At 37.0% G+C, this 25775-nt stretch overlaps 1 protein-coding gene across 26 annotated transcripts in view; it reads left to right on the forward strand.

Annotated features, from left to right (window-relative positions):
* GULP1 (GULP PTB domain containing engulfment adaptor 1) overlaps positions 1–25775 on the forward strand; it is a 307556-nt gene that overhangs the window by 155000 nt on the left and 126781 nt on the right. For 9 of the 26 annotated variants that reach the window (XM_054679975.2, XM_054679980.2, XM_054679989.2 and 6 more), the window contains exon 3: positions 20174–20267. The exons of the other annotated variants lie outside the window; for them this stretch is intronic. The gene's annotated coding sequence lies outside the window, so the exon portion shown is untranslated. The remainder of the gene's footprint in view (positions 1–20173; positions 20268–25775) is intronic. 26 annotated transcript variants of the gene reach the window in all.

Raw genomic sequence — 25775 nt, forward strand, 5'->3', positions numbered from 1 at the left:
TACATACACTAGGATCCTTTCACTTTTTGACATGTTTATCAAGCAGAACTTTAAAACAGTAAATATTAGTTTATATACAAAGAAAATCAGTGTTTGAACTTATATGGATGAAGTGTGCTTTGACTTAATGATGTAGTGGTATTTCTTGCTAGACATTTGACATATTTTGGAATAAAAGTTGCTTTGGTCGCTTTCATTGTAGAGTGATATTTTAGAAGTGTCAACAAAAAGAGTCAAACTCTGTAAAATATTTGAAGAGATTTATTCTGAGCCAAATATGAGTGACCATGGCCCATGACACAGCCCTCAGGAGACCCTGAGAACATGTGTTCAAGGTGGTCAGGGCATAGCCTCGTTTTATGCATTTAGGGAGACACAAGACATCAATCAAATACATTGGTTGTCCCACCAGAAAGGTGAGACAACTTGCTTCCAGGTTATAGGTATAATTAAAAATTTTCATATTGGCAATTGGTTGAAAGAGTTATTATCAATAGAAAGGAAAAGGAATGTCTGGGTTACTATAAAGAGTTGTGGAGACCAGAGTTTTATGATGCAGATGAAGCCTCCATGTAACAGGCTTCAGAAAACATAAATTGTAAATGTTTCTTATTAGACTTAAGGAGTCATTTCTATCAGCAATTCTGAAAGGGAGGAGGGTATAATGAGGCATGTCCATCTTCCAGCCCCCATGATGGCATGAACCAGTTTTTCTGGTTAAATTTGGATTGCCCTGGCCGAGAGGAAGAATCTGTTCAGATGGTTGGGGGGCCTTATAAGTTTTTTTATTTTGTTTTGTTTTTGTTTACAGAAGGCATTGCTTCATGATAATGAATCTGAGATGGGAGTCAGCCTGGTATAGTGGAATGTTCAAACTCTAATATCCATTAGAGTCACACCAGCTTACAGTAACATTCTGATCCCACTACTTGATTGACAAATAAATTTGGCCAAATCATCTTGCTGCATTAATCCAGATGCAATCATGTTGAATTGCTACCATTCTGAAAATATTATTTTGAGAAATAAATGAGATGCTACATAGAAAGTACTGGTGCATTGCTAGACACATGCTAGGTGCCAAATAGATAGTATATCAACTCTTCAGCACTCTGTGCAAATGAGATTGAAATGAGGAATTTCAGCTACTCTGTGAACCTGCTGGTTTTATTTTATTCCATACTCACAACCTGCATGATGCTGTAAATGTGTCTTGTTTTCTTATTGATCACTGTACGTTTTTTGAGAGAAAGAATTCAAACTCATTCTTTTCAGGACAAAGCATAAATAAAGTATCAGTAATTGATACTTCTGTGGGAATATAGAGATCATTCTGGTCAAAGCAAAAATCAGACACATAGACTGAAGACATAATTTGAAACATCAGAACCCATAGTCTGTGCCAGGTCCAAACAAAGGTGGTAAAATCAGAGATATAGTTTGGATTCTGAAATAGTGGAATGTATGGAAGTTTGATCACTTGTGGTGGTAAAATCACAAATTAGAAGCATTTCAGAATGTTTGACAAAGTTTACATAGATAATAGACAACAAGTGTAAAAGTAGAATTGTTAATAATATCTAGTTTTAGGAAATATTTGTGTAATTCTTTGTCCTACACTGTTATAATCAATCAGGATCTGTATTATTTCTTTTTTTGCTATTCCAACTTTTGTTCTCCCACATTATCCCAGAAATAATTTTCCCATGTCACTGAAAAGAATAAATCAATTTAAAAACAGTAAAAATAGTAAAGTAAATATTTTACTTAACAAAATTATCTTCCTTTGGAAAACACATGATGAGAATTGAATTTTTATGGCATTTTTAATATAGCACTAAAATTTCCTGAACTTGCCATTAGAAGAGTTGGAGTCAGATATTTAGTGTCTTACCAATTGTATGATCTTGGAAATATTTAGAACTTACATTTGACCTATGTATCATCATCTATAAAATAAAGGTTGTTTTACCTGCTTCAGAGAATGACTGTATTAAATAGAACATATGTGATATGGTTTGAGTATTTGTTCTGCCCAGATCTCATGTTGAAAGGTAATCCCCAATTTTGGAGGTGAGGCCTGAGTTCTCATGAGATATGGGAGGTGTTTGGGTCATGTGGGTAGATTCTTCAAGGTTTGTGGCTGTCCTAATGATAGTAAATGAGTTCTCATGAGATGTGGTTGTTTAAAGTAGGTGGCAACACCCCTCCCCTTTTTCCTCCTTCTCTGGCCATGCGACATGCCTGCTCCTGTTTTGCCTTCTGCCATGAATAAAAGCTCCCTGAGGTCTCCCTGGAAGCTGAGCAGATGCCAGTGCCATGCTTGGACAGCCTGCAGAACCATCAGCCAATAAAACCTATTTTCTTTATTAAGTACCCAGTTTCAGATGTTCCTTTATAGCAACACAAAAACAGCCAAACACAGAAAATATGTGAAAGTGCCTAGATGTACAGATCTTGGCACAGAATAGGCACATAATAGATATTCGCTGAACCTAAGTGTGTTATTCTTAAATTTGGTATTTGTCTTTTCCAACCCCATTTTTCCCAGCCTTGCAGAAAATCAGAATGTTTATCTTTCAAAAATATGTTAGTCCTATAGTAATTCTATTTTCAATTTATCTTATCAAGTACTAAAGCTAACCTCAGGGGTAGGTAATGTGTTTCAGTGGGTTCTGTTTTACTATTTTTTCTTGTTTCATCTTCCACACAACTTTTCTTTGTATTCCCCTCCTCCCCCAATTGAGTCTCTATGATTTGCAGCTTTGGCCTGCAACCCCAATACATCTATTTATTTTGCTCACTGAGGATATTGTGTAGAATGAATACTAATTAGGTAGTGAATATACTTCTGGGGATAGCATTATGGAACTCAGTTTATAACAGTATCAGGATACAGATGGCATGAGCATTGTGAGATATCATTATTTCCATGGGTAGTATAGAGTATGGAGTACAATGATGAAGCTAAAAATTAAAATAGGCATTTCTACTGTATGCTTTTCAAATGAGAATACATTTCTGCTAATGGGAAAGATTGTAAAGAATTCCCATTGCTACTCTGGGATTCAGCATCTTGGAATCATGCCTAGAAATAATGCATTGAAAAGATTGTATGAGATTATGGCCAAAGTGAATTATTGCCACATTATTGGCAAATTCAGTGAGAAATTGGTTTTCCTTGAAGTTTAAAGGAGGTAGGTTTTAGCAATAGTTCAAATGGCTTTATAGAGTTTATTCATTTTTTACTTCATTTGGATATTTAGAAAACTGTTCTTGGCTCTGATTTTCTTTCTTCCTCTTTTCTTCTCTTTCAGTAGTACACATTTAGATTTCAGCTTATTTATTCTAAATCTAACCAAATGCTTCATACCTATGGTTTACATATCAATACATGCAAATTGATGGTTATCTAAGATAATATTAATAATGTACATGATATGAAGAAATTGCCAAAAATGTTTGTTATGTGATCATCACCAACACCATTAAGAAAGATACTTTAGTGATCTTGTGCTATATTTCTGGCACTGTGCCAGGTCATTTAGGATTTACAGAACATGATGAAAATAATTATTTTACTGATGAGAAAGTAGGGACTTTCAGGTTTACATTTGTTTGTTGTCTAATTACTATTTTTATCATAATATTTATGTATGTAATCACTCTAGGTTTATAATAAATAACAGTTAAGTGTGTATAATACAGTTAAATTATATTAGAATATTGTAAGCATTCTTTTTAAACCATTTCTTGCCAATATTTGAAATAGGGGAATAATAGTTACCTGGAGTAATTAGATGTAGGAAACTAGCTTAGTGTGCACATTTTTAAGTGACTTCTTTAGTATTAAAAAAGTAGTGTTTTTCTAATCACTATATAGATATATACATTATTTATATTCATCTGGGTATATACAATTATATATTTTTCCCTGAATGCTAAAGTGGGTGCACTCAGTGGGCCACGATGAATTATTATCACTTTCTTTGACTCTCTTTCATTTAGAATGTTTTATACAATATTACAAAAAGAGTATTAGGACATGACATTTCTTTTTGAGACAAAGATGTTTCCCGTTTATTAAGTGCATTTGTACTTAATAAACTTTCCAAAAGAATTGCTCTTCTATAGTTCAGTTTGGGACCCACAGAAGCAAGAGTAGGATTACTCCATGTTTCAGGAGCCTCAACTTTACTATTCAACAAGGATTGCAATTCGAGCACCATCTGCTTCACAGCTGAGAATCATTAAGCTTCAGCAACATTTCCCCATCTCAGCACCTGACTTCTGCCAAGCAAGTAGGAAGTTTTGCCTTCACCTTCAGCTTTCAGCAAATTACTCAATTAGTAAATGGGTATATGCTACCATTTAAACTCCAAAATGTAGTGACTCTTTTTAGCTGAAAACAAACCACCATTGGTATCTAAATTAACATTGTATTTTGCTGATGATTTCTAAACTTGAATTGTTTTTAAATGCTACTTTTCGACTTAATTTTTCCTAACAATTTATGATGTAAAACACATGGTACATTCGGGAGGAAAGCATGTTGTTTCACTTTACCTGACCAATGTTGGCATGATCAAAGACATTCACAAATGTTCACTTTTGTTGGATTGCTGAGTGAGCATATTTGTGTGATGTTAAAGGAATGAGCTCGGGCTGTATGTTGCCACATATGGTTTGCATTATGAGAAACGAATGTTAATAGGAAAAAAAAAGTAAAGCATTGGAAACATGAGAAAACTCCAGATTTATTTCTCTTTAAAAGAAAGTTTTTATTTTACATCTACCAAGACAGGACATCTTTGTAACAGGGCATATACTACATTTTTATCATTAAGTAATTATTATCTGCTGCTTATTCTATTAAATGAGTTAAGTGAATATTTTCCAGCACTCAAAATGTGTTTACATTTTATGGATAGTCTCATAATTTTAAAACTGATTATTTTAATTTAGGCTTTTTGGTTTTCTCAATATTAATGTCAAAATTGAAAATACAATGTTTTTAAAGTGTGCTTTGCCTGCACTTTGTAAACTATGTAACTGGGAATTCTCTTATCTCTCTTTATAGTTTATTCTTCTCTTTGATATCCCTGCCAGATTATACTAGGAAAAAAAAAAGAATGCATTTTAAATTGCACTAATGTAATTCATATACATTGAAGCAGTTGGTTTTTATGTATGTGAGAAATATATCTGTCATTAATATATAGTAAGTTAAAGTTTTATTTTAAAGGCAAATATGGACCTCAATTAGTGATAGTAAATATGTTTTAAATAGGACATTTCTCCAGTGGAAGAAGTAAGCTTTGAAACATAAAGATGTGCAGAATTAGGATGAATTGTTTTATAACAGATTTTTATAATTTTGGATCACTAGAAAAGTAAGTATATGCACTACAGCATTTCATATTTTCTAATATGCAGACTTAGCTTTCTAAATTGAAAAAGGCAGGAACCAACCAGTCTTGTTATTCCCGGACTTGTGCCTTTTCTGTCTAGTTGTCACTAAATCTGAAGATTAGGCTTTGTGACTCCTCTTTTAATGTGTTAAGAATAATGAAAGGAAAGAAAGCACCAGATCCAAAGGCCAGTGTTTATTTCCATAGATGAATCAGAGAACTAGAAAAACCTGGAGGTTTTTCACCTCCAGGTCACCAGCCTGAAAGCAGAGCAGGCCTACTGGGATTCTGCCTGACAACAATTTTAGGATATAAAAATGCAAAATAAAGAGATAGATCACATAGTTCAAGTCTCCTTTTTAGATGCAAAGAATTACAAAGAGACTGTGTTTTTCCCCACATATTTATGAACTTTTCAAACCCATCTTATTTAAGAATATTTTTTCATTTTATCTTCTGCAATTCTCACTTCTCAAGAATTTATAGAACTTTATTCCTGTATTTTCTATTATAAGCATAATAAATACACTGTTAATATGTGTTTCAAAACAAAAAGTGGTAGGTCCCTTGCCCTGCCTCAACTGCTGATACTGTGACATGTGCTCCTACCTACTTGGGAAGCACTAGTCCAAAGCAATCCACAGTGTCATTTTGGGGTAGTACATGACAAGGATCGAGTTTCCCACCTTGTCTGTTTCTCCCACAGTTTCTAACAGAATTCTTGTTTCTAGAGGTAGAATTTGAATATTTTATTAATACAATAATAGGGTATATTTCAAAAGTAGTAAATCATATTAAAACTATTAGCACTTACAACATTAAGTAGTAAATAACACAGCAGAAATATCAAATACACTTTTTTGGAGGATTGTATGTAAAACAGTCAACTTAAATTCCTATTTCTAACAAAAGGTATATTTGTCCTTTTTTTTTTTAAGGTGGGGTCTCACTATGTTGCCCAGGCTGGTCTCCAACTCCTGGGCTCAAGTGATCCTCGCATCTCAGCCTCCCAAAGTGCTAGGATTACAGGTGTGAGCCACTATGCCCTTCTTTTTAATATGGAATTACTCACTTTTGTCTTTTATGTATTTATCTACCACAAATATCTGTTTATGTGTTAAAATAAGCCAATTTACAAAATGTTAATTTACAATTCTTCTAATTTTATGTGTTAATATAGATATACAAAACACCATTAAAATGGGGAGGAATTTCAGAGTATTGATCTATTTAGAAATGTAAACGTTTAAAATGTTAATATTATTAGTGTTCTGTAAAAGTATTTTATCCTAAAGTATTTATTATTCTAGATCTTTTGCCCCCTTTAGGCCTTCATGGAAATGTTTACATGAGTGTCTTCATAGTAACTCATTATATGTGCCCTCTTGTAGGACCTGGGCTTGATATAGATTGGTGGGTGTGACTCAGCACCCCATCAAGATTTTGGAAACTAAGCCAGAGTTAAGCAACAGCATAAACATTTATCACAAATATCGGAGTACATGGGGACTCTGAGTTTTCCCTTGGCTTTTCATTGAGTAAAGGCTAAATAATAGCAGTTATTGACATATTCCAAGATACAGAGAGCAATGGCCAATATGTAGTTCGAATTGTTATCTTTTTCTCTGCATAACTTGCTCAAAAGAAAGGATTGCCCTTACTCAACCTCACTGCACTTCATTTTGTGTGTAGTGCAAGGGTAAGGGTGGGGAATAATTCCACTAAGTAAAACAAAGACCAGAAATATGAAAAGGGACAAGTCAAGGTTTCCAGCAGGAAAAGATATTCTAGGTTACATGTGTGAATTTTGCTAGTTCTGTAGATGCTAATGCTTCAGGTGCTTTTGGCCTTTCTTTCTTTCCACTGCACTCTTGGCTCCCCAGCCTGGACCTGGTCACTCCATCTGGTAATGATGCAGGGTTTTTCTCAGCCACTTTGCCACCTGGGGACCTGTATGGCTGGCAAGGCCCCCCTGCTGCCTGAGCCTTGCTCAGGCCCAGGCCTGCCGCTGGAGGCACCCTGCCCACTCAGCCTGCCTGTGTTATAGCTTGTACCCCTGTTTGGCTGTTCCCAAGCTCTTGTCCTATGTCCAAGAAGACTAAGGATATGCTGACAATTCCAATGGTGAGGATGGCAGAGAATAATTTTATTGAGTGATGGGACTGCTCTCAGCAGAGAGGGGATGTGGGAGTGTTCCCCCAATCCTGCAGTCTGGTGGTTTCTCCCCCAGTATGGCTTAGTCTGGGGTTTTTATAGGCACAGAATGGGGAGGGCATGATGATTAGTTTGTGAGCATGCAAAAAGGTTAAAACAAAGGCACCACTCAAAGGTTGGCATGACACAGTAAAAAACTAATTAGGGAAGGATAGGTATATGTAAAATAGGTGAACAGTGGGGATCAATCAGAGGAAAGCATGCCAGACAGGAAGACAGGTTCTCAATCTGGTCCAAGGATTTACCCAGGACTGCCTTTGACTTGAAGGTGGGGTTTCACCAGGGAACCACCTCTATCTGCCTAGGCATTTGTCTGCCTCCTGCCTCTGTCAGTAGATCAGGATCAAAAGGGTCTAATTCAAATTGGATAAGAGGACTTACTGGTGAAAAGGATGAGGAAATCCAAAACTGAAGACTGCTGGTACAAATGAATAAACAGGATCAATAATTTTAGTCACTGACCTTAGTTGTGATGAAATCCACATTAGGCATAGGGACACTAAAGTGTATCTTTCTCTTCTACCTCTTATCTATGTCAGAAGAAACTTCAAGAAAACCTTCGGCTGGGCATGGAGTTTCATGCCTATAATTGCAGCGCTTTGGGAGGCGGACATGGGAGGGATTACTTAAAGCTGAGTTCCAATCCGGCCTGGGAAACATAGTGAGACCCCCATCTGTACAAAAATAAAAATAAAAACAAAATTAACCAGGTATGAGGGTATGCTCCTTTAGTCCCAGCTACTCAGGAGGGTAAGCCAGTTGGATCACTTAAGCCTAGGAGTTTGAGGTTGCAGTGAGTTATGATCATGCCACTGTACTCCAGCCTTGGAGACAGAGTGAGATCCTGTCTTCAAAAATAAAATAAAATAAAATAAAATGTTCTTAGATATAAATATATTCACATGACAGACAAAATGTATTAGTATACCTAGGTGCATATTTCCCCTTTGGTCATTAATTTGTGAACAAGTTTCAACTCTATGATAATTTAAAAATATTCCCAAAACAGTAAATTGTAAGTGAATATTCATGTTGAGTACATGATATGGTGTGGCTGTGTCCCCACCCAAATCTCATCTTGAGTTGTAACTCCCACAATTCCCATGTGTCATGGGAATTATGGGGGCAGGACTTTCCTGAGCTGTTCTCATGATAGTGAATGAAACTGGAGATCTGATGGGTTTAAAAATGGGAGTTTCCCTGAACAAGCTCTGTTTGCCTGCTGCCATCCACACAGGATGTGACTTGTTCCTCCTTGCCTTCTGCCATGATTTTGAGGCCTCCCCAGCCATGTGGAATTGTGAGTCCAGTTAAACCTCTTTCTTTTGTAAATTGCCCAATTTCAGGTTATCAGCAGCGAGAAAAAGGACTAATACAGTAAATTGGTACCAGTAGAGTGGGGCACTGCTGAAAAGATAACTGAAACTGAAAAGATAACTGAAAATGTGGAAGCGAATTTGGAACTGGGTAACAGGCAGAGGTTGGAACAGTTTGGAGGGCTCAGAAGAAGACAGGAAAATGTGGGAAAGTTTGGAACTTCCTAGACACTTGTTGAATGGCTTTGACCAAAATGCTGATAGCCATATGGACAATAAAGTCCAGGCTGAGTTGGTCTCAGGTGAAGAGGAGGAACTTGTTAGGAACTGGAACAAAGGTGACTCTTATTATGTTTTGGCAAAGAGACTGGTGGCATTTTGCTCCTGCCCTAGAGATTTGTGGAACTTTGAACTTGAGAGAGATGATTTAGGGTATCTGGTGGAAGAAATTTCTAAACAGCAAAGCATTCAAGAGGTAACTTGGGTGCTGTTAAAGGCATTCAGTTTCAAATGGGAAATAGAGCTTAAACGTTTGGAAAATTTGCAGCCTGACAAGGCAATAGAAAAGAAAATCCCATTTTCTGAGGAGAAATTCAAGCTAGCTGCAGTAATTTGCATAAGTAACGAGAAGCCGAATGTTAATCACCAAGACAATGGGGAAAATGTCTCCAGGGCATGTCAGAGACCTTTGCAACAGCCTCTCCCATCACATGCCGGAAGGCCTAGGAGGAAAAATCGGTTTTCTGGGCTGGGCCTGAGGTCCCCGTGCTGTGTGCAGCCTAGGAACTTGGTGCCTTCCATCCCAGCTGCTCCGCCATCGCTGAAATGGACCAATGTAGAGCTTGAACTGTGGCTTCAGAGGGTGCAAACTTAAGGCCTTGGCAGCTTCCACATGGTGTTGAGCCTGCGGGTGCACAGAAGTCAAGAATTCAAGTTTGGGAGTCTCTGCCTAGATTTTTAGAAGATGTATAGGAATGCCTGGGTGCACAGAAGTCAAGAATTCAAGTTTGGGAGTCTCTGCCTAGATTTTTAGAAGATGTATAGGAATGCCTGGATGCCCAGGCAAAAGTTTGCTGCAGGGGTGGGGTCATCATGGATAACCTTTGCTAGGACAGCGAGGAAGGGAAATGTGGGGTGAGAGTTCCCACACAGAGTCCCTACTGGGGCACCACCTAGTGGAGCTGTGAGAAGAGTGCCACTGTCCTCCAGACCCCAGAATGAAATATCTGCTGAGAGCTTGTACCGTGCACCTGGAAAAGCCACAGACACTCATTGCCAACTCATGAAAGCAGATGGAAGGGAGGCTGTACCCTGCAGAGCCACAGGGTACAGACGTGGAGCTGCCCAAGACTATGGGAACTGATTTGCTGGATCAGTATGACTTGGATGTGAGACATGGAGTCAAAACAGATCATTTTGGAGGTTTAAGATTTGAATCCCCCACTGGATTTTGGACTTGCATGGGGCCTGTAGTCCCTTGGTTTTGGTCAGTTTCTCCCATTTGGAATGGCTGCATGTACCCAATACCTGTACCTTCATTGTATCTAGGAAGTAACTAGCTTGCTTTTGATTTTACAGGCTTATAGGCAGAAGGGACTTGCCTTATCTCAGATGCGACTTTGGACTGTGGACTTTTGAGTTAATGCTGAAATTAGTTAAGACTTTGGGGGACTGTTAGTAAGGCATGATTGGTTTTGAAATGTGAGAACATGAAATTTGGGAGTGGCCAGGTGCCAAATGATATGGTTTGGCTGTTTCCCCACCCAAATATCAGCTTGAATTGTAACTCCCACAATTCCCACATGTTGTGGGAGGAACCTGTTGGGAGGTGATTGAATTATGGGGGTGGCTCTTTTCTGTGCTGTTCTCATGATAGTGAATGAGTCTCACAAGATCTGATGGTTTTAAAAATGGTAAGTTCTCTTTGCCTGTTGCCATCCACGTAGGATGTGACTTGCTCCTGTTGCCATGATTGTGAGGCCTCCCCAGCCACGTGGAACTGTGAATCCAGTTAATCCTCTTTCCCTTGTAAATTGCCCAGTCTTGGGTATTTCTTTATAAGCAGCATGAAATGGACTAATACAGTACAATAAAGGGATATGATAAGAAGAGGAACATAACTGATGTAGTTTTTAAGGCTGGATCAGTTTCAAAGGTAAATTTTGTTTCAATATATGGATATAATTTATCAAGACATATTTGCCCTTTTTTCTTTCTTACTTGTGTGGAAAAATCCCAACCCCTGTTAATGACTATGCATTCTTCTACTTAAGCAAACAATATGGCTGGAACAAACCCCCCACACATGCATTCCCTCATACAACCATGTTTATTAGTTATACTTATCTTACATTTGGATTGCAGTCATCATAAAGTCATTATAATTGTACAGAAATTTAACCTCCTTATATCTTCCATTCACTCTTCTATTTGAGATGGCTCTTTTCTGCCTAAACAACCCTCTTTTTCTGTTCTTGAATCCTTATACCCCCATCATCATTCTCAGAACTAATACCTACTCCTTATTCAACTGAGAAAATACATGCAATTAGAAGAGAAATTCTACACTTTCCCATCACCAAATCTACCAAACTATTAAGTATTTTAGTATGTTTCCATGAGTCAGCCTTCCCTTCTCTTATGCTGAATGAATTGCTTCTGTTCATTTAAGGACAGGGCCTTCTCTTTGACCATATTCCCTCATACTTTCTCAAAGAACTTCTTCTTGCATTTATGCTCTCTCTTTTCTGTATCACCAGTTTTCTCCTGTTAACATAATTTTCCAATCAGCATAAATACATATTCAATAGCTCCCCCAAAAATGTCTAGTCTTAGTCTATCTCACCCTCCATTTCCTACCTTATTTCTCTGTTTCCATTTAAAGCAAAATTCCTTGAGTTTCTCTACTTCCTTTCTTCATTTCTTTCAACCAGTCAGGCTCTTCTAGCCCCCTATCCTCTGAAAATACAATGCAAAAGTCTACCCACACCAGTCAGGCTATTTTATTTTTATTTTTATTTTCTGTGGGTACATAGTTAAGTGTATATATTTATGGGGTACATGAAGTGTTTTAATACAGGCATGCAATGCATAATAATTACATTATGGAAAATAGGCTATCCATCCCTTCAAGCATTTATTCTTAGTGTTAGAAACAATCTTATTATACTCTTAGCTATTTAACAAAATTAACTTAAATTACTTTTGACTATAGACATCTTTTTGTGCTATCAAATGGTAGGTCTTATTCATTCATTCTAATTTTTTTTTTGTACCTGTTAACTCTCTCCATCTCCCTCACAGCACTCCACCCCCATCCCTACACTCTGCTTCCCATATCTGATACCCATGATTCTACTCTCTACCTCCATAGGTTAAATTGTTTTGATTTTTAGATCTCACAAATAAGTAAGATCATGGGGTGTCTGTCTTTCTGTGCCTGGCCTATTTCACTGAACATAATGACTTCCATTTCCATCCATTTGTTGCAAATGACTGTATCTCATTCTTTTTACAGCTGAATAGTGCTCCGTTGTGTATAACTGCCACATTTCTTTTTGTCCATTCACCTGTTGATACACACTTAGGTTGCTTCCAGTTCTTGCCTATTGTGAACAGAGCTGCAACAAACATGAAAGTGCAGTTATCGCTTTGACATACTGATTTCCTTTCTTTTCAGTATATACATAGCAGTGGGATTGCTGGAACATATGGTAGCTCTATTTTTAGTATTTTGAGGAACTTCCAAACTGTTCTCCATAGTGGTTGTATTAATTTACACTTCCACCAACAGTGTATGAGGATTTCCTTTTCTCCACATTCTCGCTAGCATTTTTTATTGCCTGTCTTTTGGATATAAGCCATTTTAATGGGAGGGAAAGAATGTACTTTCTGAGGCTACAGAAAATACATCCTTTTCATATGCCTATTTATCATTTTGTGTCTCCTTTTGAGAAATAGCTATTCAAATTTTTGCCCATATTTTAATCAGATTATTAGATTTTTTCCTACAGAGTTGTTTGACCTCCTTATTTATTCTGGTTATTAATCCCTTGTCAAGTGAGTAGTTTGCAAATTTTTTATCCCATTGATTGTTTCCTTTGCTGTGTAAATGCTTTTCAACTTAATGAGATACCATTTGTCCATTTTGTTTGGGTTGCCTGTACTTGTGGGTTATTACTAAAGAAATTTTTGCCCAGATCAATGTCCTGGATGTTTTCCATAATGTTTTCTTATAGTAGTTTCATAATTTGAAGTCTTAGATTTAAGTCTTTGCCTATATTGATTTGATGTTTGTATATGGCAAGAGATGGGGTCTAGTTTCATTCTTTTGCATATGGATGTTCAGTTTTCCCAGCATCATTTATTGAAGAAACTGTCTTTTTCCCAGTGTATGTTTTTGGCGCCTTTGTAGAAAGTGTGTTTAGTGTAGGTGCGTGGATTTATTTCTGAATTCTCTATTGTGTTTCATTGGTCTATGTGTCTGTTTTTATGACAGTACTATGCTGTTTTGTTTGCTATAGCATTGTAGTACAATTTGAAGTCAGGTAATATGATTCCTCCATTTTTGTTCTTTTTGCTTAGGATAGCTTTGGCTACTGTGGGTCTTTTATGGTTTCATACAAATTTTAGGATAGTTGTTTTCTATTTCTTTGAAGAATGTCATTGGTATTTTGATAGGGATTTCATTGAATCTGTAGATTGCTTTAGGGTAGTATGTACATTTTAACAATATTGATTCTTCCAACCCACGAACATGGAATATCTTTGCATTTTCTGGTCTTCTCTTTAGCTTTTCTCATTGGCATTTTATAGTTTTAATTATAGGGATCTTTCACTTCTTTGGTTAAGTTAATTTCTAGGTATTTAATTTTATTTGTGGCTATTGTAAATGGGAATTCTTTTTTTTTTTTAGATTGTTTACTGTTGGCATATAAAAATCCTGTAGAATTTTGTAGGTTGATTTTTATTTCTACAATTTTACTGAATTTGTTTATGAGTTCTAATAGTTATTTTTGTGTTTTGGTGGAGTGTTTAGGTTTTTCCAAATATAATATCCTTTCATCTGCAAATAAAAATAGTTAGGCTTCTTCCTTTCCAATTTGGCTGCCCTTGATTTCTTTCTCTTGTCTGATTTCTCCAGCTAGGATTTCCAGTACTGTGTAGAATAACAGTGGTGAAAGTGTGCATCCTTGTTGTGTTCAGATTTCAGGGGTAAGGCTTTCAGTTTGTCTCCATTCAGTATGACACTAGCTGTGGGTCTGTCATATATGGTTTTAATTATGTTGAGGTATGTTCTTTCTATACCCAGTTTTTGAGGGTCTTTATCGTGAGGGGATGTTGAATTTTCAGCATCAATTGCAATGATTGTATGGTTTTTATCCTTCAGTCTGTTTTTATGATGTAACACATTGATTTATTTTCATATGTTAAACCATTATTGCATCCTAAGGGTAAATCCCACTTGGTCATGATGAATAATCTTTTAAATGTATTGTTGAATTTGGTTTGCTACCACTTTGTAGAGGATTTTTGCATCAATATTCTTCAGTGATATTGGCCTATAGTTTTTTATTTTCTATTTATGTATTTATTTATTTATGATGTGTCTTTGTCTGGTTTTGATATCAGGATAATCCTGGCCTCATAAAATGAATTTGGAAGTATTCCCTCCACCTCTGTTTTTCGAATAGTTTAAATAGTTTGAGTAGGATTGGTATTAGCTCTTCTTTAAATGTTTGGTAGAATTCAACAGTGAAGCCATTGGGTCCTGGGCTTCATTTTACTGGTAAGCTTTTTTTTTTTTTTTGAGGCAGAGTTTTGCTCTTGTTGCCCAGGCTGGAGTGCAATGGCATGATCTCAGCTCACTGCAACCTCCGCCTCCTAAACTCAAGCAATTCTCCTACCTCAGCCTCCCGAGTAGCTGAGATTACAGGCATGCACCACCATTCCCAGCTAGTTTTGTATTTTTAGTAGAGATGGGTCAGGCTGGACTCAAACTCCCGACCTCAGGTGATCCACCCACCTTAGCCTCCCAAAGTGCTGGGATTATAGGCTGAACCACTGCGACTGGCCCTGGGAACCTTTTAATTACGGCTTTAATCTTGTTACTTATTATTACTCTATTCAGGTTTTGAATTTCTTCCTGGTTCAATCTTGGTAGGTTGTATGTGTCTAGGAATTTGTCCATTTCTTCTAGACATAGTAGCTCATAGTAGCCACTAATGATTCTTTGAATTTCTGGGGTAGCAGTTGTAAAATTTTCTTTTTCATCTCTGCTTTTATTTGCAATGTCTCTGTTTTTTCTTAGTCTGGATGAAGGTTTGTCAATTTTTTTTTTTTTTTTTTTTGAGACGGAGTCTCGCTCTGTGGCCCAGGCGGGAGTGCAGTGGCGCAATCTCGGCTCACTGCAAGCTCCGCCTCCCAGGTTCACGCCATTCTCCTGCCTCAGCCTCCCGAGTAGCTGGGACTACAGGAGCCCACCATCACGCCCGGCTAATTTTTTTGTATTTTTAGTAGAGACGGGGTTTCACCATGTTAGCCAGGATGGTCTCGATCTCCTGACCTCGTGATCCGCCCGCCTCGGCCTCCCAAAGTGCTGGGATTACAAGCGTGAGCCACCGTGCGCGGCCGAAGGTTTGTCAATTTTATTTAACTTTTCAAAAAAATAGTCTTTCATTGCTTTTTTATAGTGTTTTCTTCATTTTAATTTTATTTATTTCTGCTTGATCTTTATTATTTCTCCTCTGTTGGTTTGGGTTTTGGTTTGTTCTTGTTTTTCTAGTTCTTTAAGATGCATGATTACATTATTTATTTGAAGTTTTTCTTCTTTTGTGTTGGAGTCACTTACAGCTATAAACTTCCCTCTTCGTACTGCTTTTGCTGTATCCAATGTGCTTCAGTATGTTATGTTTTCATTATCATTTGTTTCAATAAATTTTTCAACTTTCTGCTTAGTTTCCTCATCGACTCATTGGTCATTCAGGAGCATATTGTGTAATTTTTATGTCTTTATATAGTTTCCAAATTTTCTCTTATTGATTTCTACTTTTATTCCACTGTGGTCTGAAGAGATGCTTGATATCATTTCAATTTTTTGAATGTTTTAAGACTTGTTTTGTGACCTAACATATGGTCTATCCTTGAGAATGTTTCATGTGCTGCAGAACAGAATGTGTATTCTGCAGCAATTTGATGAAATGCTCTGTAAATACCTATTAGCTCCATTTGGCCGAGAGTGCAGATTAAGTTTGAATTTTCTTTGTTTTCCATCTGGAAGATATTTCCAGTGCTTATAGTGGGGCGTTGAAGTCTCCAGCTATTATTGGATTGGAGTCTATCTCTTTAGCTCTAATAATATTTGCTTCATATATCTGGGTGCTCCAGTGTTGGGTGCATATATATTTAAAATTGTTATATCCTTTTGCTGAATTAACCTCTTCATTATTATATAGTGAACTTCTTTGTCTTTTCTTACAGTTTCTTCCTGTTTTCCTTTTATTGAAGATGATTTTGTCTGGTGATATGATTTAGTTTCTTGTTTTTTATTTTTTGTATATTCATTGTATATTTTTTTGCTTTGAGGTTACCATGAAGCTTGCAAATACCATCTTATAACCCATCATTTTAAGCTGATAACAACTTAACATCATTTTCATAAACAAACAAACAAGGAATTAAAACTTATAAAGACTTGACGCCATAACTTCATACCCCTGTTTTCTTTTAACTTTTTTGTTACTACTTATATCTTATTGTTCCATTTTTCTTGAAAAGTTGTTTTAGTTATTATTTTTGATTGGATCATTGTTTAGTTTTTGTACTTAAGAGTAGTTCATAAACTGTGATTACAGTGTTATAATATTCTCTGTTTTTCTGTGTTCTCACTATTCAGTGAGTTTTGTATCTTCATTAACATTTCTTATTGCTCATTAACATACTTTTCTTTCTGATTTAAGTATTCCCTTTAGCATTTCTTGTGGGAAAGGTCTGGTGTTGATGAAATCCCTCAGCTTTTGTTTGTCTGGTAAAAGGTTTATTTCTCCTTCAAGTTTGAAAGATATTTTTGCCAGATACATTCTAGGAAAAAATATTTTTGCCTTCAGCACTTTAATTATGTCATGCCATGCTCTCCTGGCCTGTAAAGTTTCCACTGAAAAGTCTGCTGTCAGATGTATTGGAACTCAATTTTCTGTTATTTGTTTCTTTTCTCTTGCTGCTTTTAGCACCCTTTCTTTATCCTTGACCTTTGGGAGTTTGATTAAATGCCTTAGGAGTCTTCTTTGGATTAGATCTCCTTGGTGTTCTATAACCTTCTTTTACTTGGGTATTGATATATTTCTCTAGGTTTAGGAAGTTCGCTGTTATTATCCCTTTCTACTCCTATCTTTTTCTCTACCTTCTCTTTAAGGCTAATAACTCTTAGATTTGCCCTGTTGCGGCTTTCTAGATGCTGTCCCTGCACTTCATTGTTTTTATTTTTTTTTCTTCGTTTTTCTCCTCTGAATGTGTGCTTCCAAATAGCCTGTCTTCAAGCCCACTAATTCTTTCCTCTGCTTTATCAATTCTTCTTTTAAAAGACTCTGATGCATTCTTTGGTATGACATTTGCATTTTTCAGCTCCAGAATTTCTGCTTGATTCTTTTTAATTATTTCAATGTCTTTGTTAAATTTATCTGATAGAATTTTGAATTCCTTCTCTGTGTTATCTTGAATGTCTTTAAGTTTTTTTCATTCAGATATTGTGAATTCTCTGTCTGAATTCAAAGGTCACATATCTCTGTTTCTCCAGGATTGTTCCCTGATGTCTTATTTAGTTTGTTTGGTGAGGTCATCTTTTCCTGGATCATCTTGATACTTGTAGATGTTAATGTGTCTGGCCATTGAAGAGTTAGGTATTTATTGTAGTCTCCACAATCTGAGCTTGTTTGTATGCATCCTTCTTGGGCAGGCTTTCCAGATATTCAAAATGACTTAGGTGTTGTGATTTAAGCTGTATCTTCTTTATGGGGGACCTCAAGTTCCCTAATGCTGTGGTTCTTATAGACTCATAGAGGTACTATATTGATGGTCTAGGTCAAGATCCCAAAGAATTCTCTGGATTACTAGGCAGAGATTATTGTTCTCTTCCCTTACTTTCTCCCAAAGTCCTTCTGTCTGTTCTGAGCCACCTGGAGCAGAGGGTAGAGTGGCACATCACCCCTGTAGGCACCACCCATAGCTTGCACTGGGTCAGACCTGAAGCCAGCACAGCACTGGTTCTCACCTAAGGCCTGCTGTAAACCATTCCCTAGCTCCTGCCTATTTTTGCTCAAAACTCTGAGGCTCTACAATCAGCAGGTAGCAATGCCAGCCAGGCCTGTGTTCTTTCCTTTAGGACAGTGAGTTGCCCCAGGACCTAGATCGGTTCAGAGGTGCCACCTGGGAGCCAGGGACTAGAGTCAGAAACCTTAGAAGTCCACTTGTTGTTCTATTGTACTGTGGTTAAGCTGGCAACTCAAATAAGGAGATGCAGTCCTCCCATTTTTGCCTCCCCTTTCCAAAGGCAGAAGAGCCTCACCATGTGGCCACTGCCACTTCAGGCCTATGGGGAGTACTGCCAGGCTACTGCCATTGTTCCCTAAGGCCTAATGGCTATTTAATCAGCTTCTTGTGAATGTTGTCAAGCCTGAGACTCAACCGTCATGGCAGTGGGCTTCCTCTCTTCCCCAGAGAAGGTCCAGAAATGCCATCCAAGAGTCAAGTCCTAGAATCAGGGACCTCAGAGCCCACTTCATGCTCTACCACCCTGTGGCTGAGCTGGTACCTAAGGTGCAAGACAATGTCCCCTTTACTTTTTCCTCCACTTCTCTCAAGCAGAAGGAGTCTCACCCTGTAGCCACCACAGCTGGGAATGTGCTGAGTCTCACCTGAAGCCAGTAAGTCTCAGAGTCTCACTCAATGTTCTTAATGTAGTACCTGGGTATTGCTTCTGGTTATTATTCTGGTTATTCTTTTGTTAAGGGCATGTTACAAATCTTGCCATGACTGAGTTCTTCCCTTCAAGGCAGTAGGTTCCTTTCTGGTACATGGTGTTTCTAGAAATGTCATCAGGAAGCTAAGGTCTGAACAGGGGCTGTAAGACTGACTGGTGCCCTATCCTGCCGTGGCTGAGCTGGTATCCAAGAGGCAAGACAGAGTCCTCCCCACTCTTCCCTCTCTGATCCTCAAGCAGAAGGAAGGGGTCTCCTTTGGAGCCACAAACTATGCAGCCTGAGGTTAGTGGAAAGGTGATGCCAGCAGTCCCTTAGCAGTCCTGGCTGGTGTCTCAGTAGGTCATGACCCTCTCTCTCCCTCAGCCCACTGACTCTGGGCCCAGAGCACTTTAGCTCATGATGGCAAGGCTTGGGGGAGCTGAAGTTCCAAACACTGGGATTGGCAATTCTCCTTTGTGTGGGGCTTGTTTAAATTCTCCCTCCTTGGGCGAGCGTCACCTGAGTTTGGCCTGGTTTTGCTTTCTGCTATTAACAAGGGCAGCACTGAGTTCAATGCCTCAGAATTGCTAGCTCTTACTCTCCCCAGTGCACAGCAATGCTCTCAGAAACACCAGGCTGCCTCTCTGAGCAGGGTTGCCTCTACTGAGGGATGGAGGAGGTGGGGGTCTGAGATTCACGACTGTTTTTCCAGTGCCTCTTTCCGTGGTATGAAGGTAAAACCAGGTAGTGTGAGTGCTTACCTGATTTTTGGTTCTTATGAAGGTGTGTGTGTGTGTGTGTGTAGATAGTTGTTAACTTGGTGTCCTCACTGGGGAGACAATTGAGAGAGCCTTCTATTTTGCCATTTTGTTCTACCCTTCTCCCCAGTCAGGCTATTTTAGTCCCTGTCTTCTGAAAGTGAAATGCAAAGGTCACCAATTATCTCCGTGTTCTGAAACTAATGGCCATTTTTCAGGCTTTCTCTTTGTAGAGCTCTCAATATCATTTAATCATGTTTTGTCTTAATGAAAACATACTTCATTTGGATACCAGAAGGGCACACTTTGTGGTTTTTATTTGACCTCAGTGGCTGGTTTTTTTTTCCCCCCGGAGTCTTGCTCTGTCACCCAGGCTGGAGTGCAGTGGTGCAATCTCAGCTCACTGCAAGCTCCACCTCCCAGTTTCACACCACTCTCCTGCCTCAGTCTCCCGAGTAGCTGGGACTACAGGCACCCGCCACCATGCCCAGCTAATTTTTTTTTTTTTTTTGTATTTTCAGTAGAGACGGGGTTTCACCATGTTAACCAGGATGGTCTCGATCTCCTGACCTTGTGATCCGCCTGCCTCGGCCTCCCAAAGTGCTGAGATTACAGGTGATGGCTGTTTTTTATCTATCTCTAGCTTGCTCTTCTTATTCTGCCTCATTCATAAATTTGGCATGCTTTTAGGCTCAATTATCATTTATCTATTTACATATACTTCTTAACTAATCTCATAATGTGTGAGCTGGTTACTTTATAAGTCATGTCTCTATTCCTACCCTACCTACCAGATCATGACTCATGTATCCAACTACTAACTCAGCATCTCATCTTTGCTGTCTGGTAGGTATCTCAGAACTAACATATCCAAAACAGAAGTCTTGACAGGTAGGAATACTCACCGCTATACTAATAAGGAAAGGCTTCAAAACAAAAGTCTTGAATTCTGCCTTTCAAACTTTGCTTTCCCCAAGTGTCTCCTTCATAATAAATGGCACTATGATTCACTCAGTTAAGAAGTAAAAAAAAGTAGCAGCTGTCCTTGAATTTTCTTTCTGTTACCCTCAATATTCATCCATCAATTAGACTGGTCAGGTTTCCCTTAAAAGTATGAATCAAGCAAGACTGACAATGGTCTGGGGACATGACACAGTTGAAAAAAAAAAGTTTGTGGCAAAAGTTAAAAGAGAAGTCTCATTATTTTCAAGAATTGGAGTTAGGAGGATAATAATGCTAAATCTCAGGGGTTGGAAAGACCGGGAATTAAACTGGAACAAAGAGTAGAGAGTTCTTGTTGCTATTGAGGCAACCTTCTCTTTCTGCCTGGAAGTGTTGCATATTTTCTCTCTGCCTGTAATATTCTTAATTTTATGATAACATGCCTAGGTCTGAAATTTACAGTTTGAGATTTTTCATAATCTTTTAATTCTCTGAACTTTCTCTCCATAATTTTATCAGTTATACCCTCCTCTTTGTTTATGTTTTTCTCTATGGTAATCTCAGTATCAAGATTTTGGCAGTTTTATTTAATATATCTTGGTATTTATTTAGTATATTTATTTACTTTTTTGTAGTCATCTAGGAGAATTTCTCCACTTTATCTTTGAACTCAGTAATACATCCGTAAGCTGTACACACAGTTCTCCAATTTAGGCCATTTATCATTGCTTTAAAAAAATCTCAGCTATTATATTTCCTACTAATATTTTCCATGTGGTTCACTTATCGATAACTCATTTTTTTCCTCATTTACAAATATCTTTCCCTTTGTTTTTAGGCATATTGACATATGAGATACTAAATAAACATTTTAAAAGATATGAAAAAATAAATGATTAAGTCAATCAAATGAAGACTCTGTCACAGGTGGTCTAGTGCTCGCTTTATGAATTTCTCAGAGGCTGCCTGTCATAGATGACATAAAAGACATGTCTGATTAAGTGATGAATTGAATTAGATGCTAACGTAATTTCATTCTGTTCTTAGGATTTGTTTCCATAAAAAGCTTAAATAAAGAAAATGTCTCTATTTCCTTACTAGAGTCCATTTATCTTTCATATTTGGTATCAGAACAATCAACAGCGTTTGCTTGACCTCAATGAAACTTTTGTCTGAAAATATGTATGACTGAATCAAATTGTTCACTAATTTTTATTGCTTTAAGGATATATATTATTTTAACAGATTTCTTTTGTTTAGTAGAACTGTTTGTCAGAGAATGATCTTTGATATCATTATTAGCTTGTTTACAGAGTTTTCTTTGATGAAATTATTCATTGTTTTTATTTGTATAGTTTGTTCATAATATTGTGTGATATGTGTAATAAAGGAAAAGTATAGTTTTGTTACTCAGATGACTGGATAACCTTAGAGAATTTCCTTACTCTAAAAATATCTTCAAAATTATTAAAGATTATTTTTAAAATTGACATACACTTTAAATAAAGTTGGGAGCTAATATATGTGTCTGTAAATCAATAAAGTGTATATGATTTCATAACTTGATTTGCTCATTTGATTTGTAATTCAACATATATTAACTATAGATATGTACTTGATACTAGAGAAGCAAAGATAACACCATTATTTTGAAAAAACTAGATTTATTCACGTTTCTAGGACATCTTTTGCAATTCATTTGAGGGAACAGTTTTTATAGTGAAATGAAAGCACTCATTAGTGTGAGAGAATGAGAAGGCTAGCTCCTTTTCAGTGGATATTTTGAAAGGAAAATTTGAAAATTAGTTCAGTGAAATAGATTGGGGTTAGTTGCCAGAAATCTTTCCAAATATGATTGAGTAGACTGTCAAATAAAAAAACAAATCTGGACTTAGGTACGAGAGACTTTATTGGAAAGGATGTTTGCAACGAGGGGAGGGGGGCAATTGCAATAAGGAAAATATGCCAACTATAAGATCAGCAAGTGTCTCAAAGGGTAAGCAGCGAAGTGTTTTGTTTTGTTTTGTTTTAGGGAATAGTAAGCAAGACTAGAAAGAATTGGGTGTAGGAAAGTAGGACAAATGAGGGTGGTGCGATTAGGGATAGGAGCTCAGAGAATGAGGTACCCTTTAAAACATAGTCAGCCTGTTATTAGGAGAGGATGTAAATGAAGGGTTGAGGCTGCAGAGGCTGAATATAGATTAGAGTTTAGGGGCCTACAGGAAGGCGTAAAGCTTAACTAAAGTTTGATTAAGTCGAGGTAGCAAATATTTTGTCCAGTTTGGTCAGTGGCCCAAACAGTTCAGCTAATCATTTATGAAGGAAATAATGGCATTTTGGAAGTCTAGGCCTGGCCTTGTCATAGGGATACAAGGGAAGTGTCCTGCATCTCATCTAAGTTATATGGGGAAGGGTTCCTTGCAATAAGCTGTTTCTGGAACACAAAGGTGTGGGATAATTTCTTTTAACTTTTGCTCGTTTTCTGGGATCACAAGTGCATTAGTCCATTCTCACATTGATATAAAAAGATACCTGAAACTGGGTAAATTATAAAGAAATGAGGTTTAACTGGCTCACGGTTCTGCAGGCTGTACAGGAAGCATAGTGGTTTCTGCTTCTGGGGAGGCTTCAGGAACCTCTAGTCATGGCAGTAGGCAAAGGGGGAGTGAGGCATCTCACATGGTGTGAGCAGGAGCAAGAGAGAGTGAATAGCAGTGGTGAAAGTGTGCATCCTTGTGTTCCAGATTTCAAAGGAAAGGCTTTCAGTCTTTCTTCATTTAGTATGATGGTAGCTGTGGGTCTGTCATATATGGTTTTTTTTATGTAGAAGTATGTTTCTTCTATACTCATTTTTTATGGTTTTTATCATGAAAGATGTTGAATTTTATCAAATGCTTTTTTAGCATCTATTGAAATGATCATATGGTTTTTAATCCTTTGATCTGTTTGTATGATGCAGCACACTGATTGATTTGCCTATGTTGAATCATTCTTTCATCCCAGAGATAAAATCCCACTTGGGATTCATGATGAATGATATTTTTAATGTATTGTTGAATGCAGTTCGCTAGTAATGTGTTGAGGATTTTTGCATCAGTATTCATTAGTGATATTGGCTTATAGTTTTCTTTTTTTCAGATGTGCCTTTATCTGGTTTTAGAGTCAAGGTAATACTGGCCTCATAGAATGAGTTTGGAAGTATTCTCTCCTCCTCTATTTTTTGGAATACTTTGGGTAGTATTGGTATTAATTCTCTAAATGTTTGGTAGAATTGAGCAGTGAAGCCATCAGGTCCCAGGGTTTTCTTTACTGTGAGACTTTATTACAGCTTTGATCTTGTCACTTGTTATTGATTTGTTCATGTTTTGAATATCTTCCTGGTTCAATCGTGATACATTTTATGTCTCTAGGAATTTGTCCATTTATTCTAGATTTTTCTAATTTATTGGCATGCAGTTGCTCATAGTAGCCACTAATGATCCTTTGAATGTCTGCTGTATCAGTTGTACAGTCTCCTTTTATGTGTCAGATTTGATTTATTTGGATATTTTCTCTTTACTAATTTTGAGTTTGGGTTGCTCTTGTTTTCCTAATTTTTAAGATGTATCATTAGGTTGTTTATTTGAAGCTTTTCTTCTTTTTTGATGGAGTCACTTATGGCTGTAAACTTCCCTCTTAGTACTGCTTTGGCTGTATTCCATAGGTTTTCATATACTGGATTTCCATTGTCATTTGTTTCAGGAAAATTTCCAATTTCCTTCTCAATTTCTTCACTAACCCACTCATCATTCTGGAGCATATTGTTTAATTTTCATATATTTGTATAGTTTTCAGAATTCTTCTTGTTATTGATTTCTAGTTTTATTCAGTTTTGGTCAGAGAAGATGCTAGATATTATTTCAGTTTTTTGAATATTTTAAACTGTTTTGTGATCTAACATATGATCTATCCTTGAGAATGATCCATGCTCTGAGGAAAATAATGTGTATTCTGCAATCACTGGATTAAATGTTCTGTAAATATCTGTTACCTCCATTTTGTCTAGAGTGTAGAGTAAGTTTGAAGTTGCTTTGTTAATTTTTTGTCTGGAACATCAGTTTAGTGCTAAAAGTGGGATGTTGAAATCTCCAGCTATTATTGTATTGGAGTCTAACTCTATATTTTAAAAATTGTTATATCCTCTTGCTGAATTGACCACTTCATTATTATATAGTGACCTTCTTTTTCTCCTTTGGTACTTTTTGCCTTGAAATCTATTTTATCTGAAATAAATATAGCTACTCCTACTCTTTTTTGGTTTCTCTTGGCATGGAATACCTTTATACCTTTATTATCAGTCTATGAGTGCCTTTATAGGTGAAGTGTGTTTCTTATAGGCAACAGATCAGTGACTCTTCCCATCACCGCCCACCCGCCCCACCTTGTTTAGTTAGTCTATGTCTTTTGATTGGAGAGTTTTGTCCATTTATGTTCAGTGGTATTATTGATAACTAAGGACTTACTCCTGCCATTTTATTATTTGTTTTCTGGTTGTTTTGTGATCTTCTCTTCCTTTTTTCTTTCCCTCCTGTCTTCCTTTTATTGAAGGAGATTTTGTCTGGTGATATGATTTAGTTTTTTGCCTTTCATTTTTTGTGTATCTCTTGTATGTTTTTTGGTTTGAGGTTACAATGAGGCTTGCAAGTATTACTTTATAACACATTATCTTAAGCTGATAACAACTTAACACTGTTTGCATAAACCAACTAACAAGCAAAAATAAATGAAATAAAAACTCTACATCTTAACTATGTCCCTGCTTTCTTTAACTTTTTATTATTTCCATTTATATCTTATTGTACTATGTCCAGAAAAGTTGTTGTAGTTATTATTTTTGATTGTTTCATGGTTTAGTCTTTCTGCTTCAGAGTAGTTTACACACCACAGTTACAGTGTCACAGTATTCTGTTTTTCTGTGTTCTTACTATTACCTGTGAGTTTTGTATCTTTGGTGTTGCTTATTCCTCATTAATGTTCTTTTCTTTCTGACTAAAGTACTTGCTTTAGCATCTATTCTAGGACAGGTCTCGTGTTGATGAAATAACTCAGCTATTGTTTGTCTGGGAAAGTCTTTATGTCTCCTTTATGTTTAAAGGATATTTTCACTGTATATACTATTCTAGGATAAAAGATTTTTTTCCT

The sequence above is a fragment of the Pan troglodytes genome, chromosome 13 (assembly GCF_028858775.2).
Source record: "Pan troglodytes isolate AG18354 chromosome 13, NHGRI_mPanTro3-v2.0_pri, whole genome shotgun sequence".
In the NCBI taxonomy this organism is placed as follows: Eukaryota; Metazoa; Chordata; class Mammalia; order Primates; family Hominidae; genus Pan; species Pan troglodytes.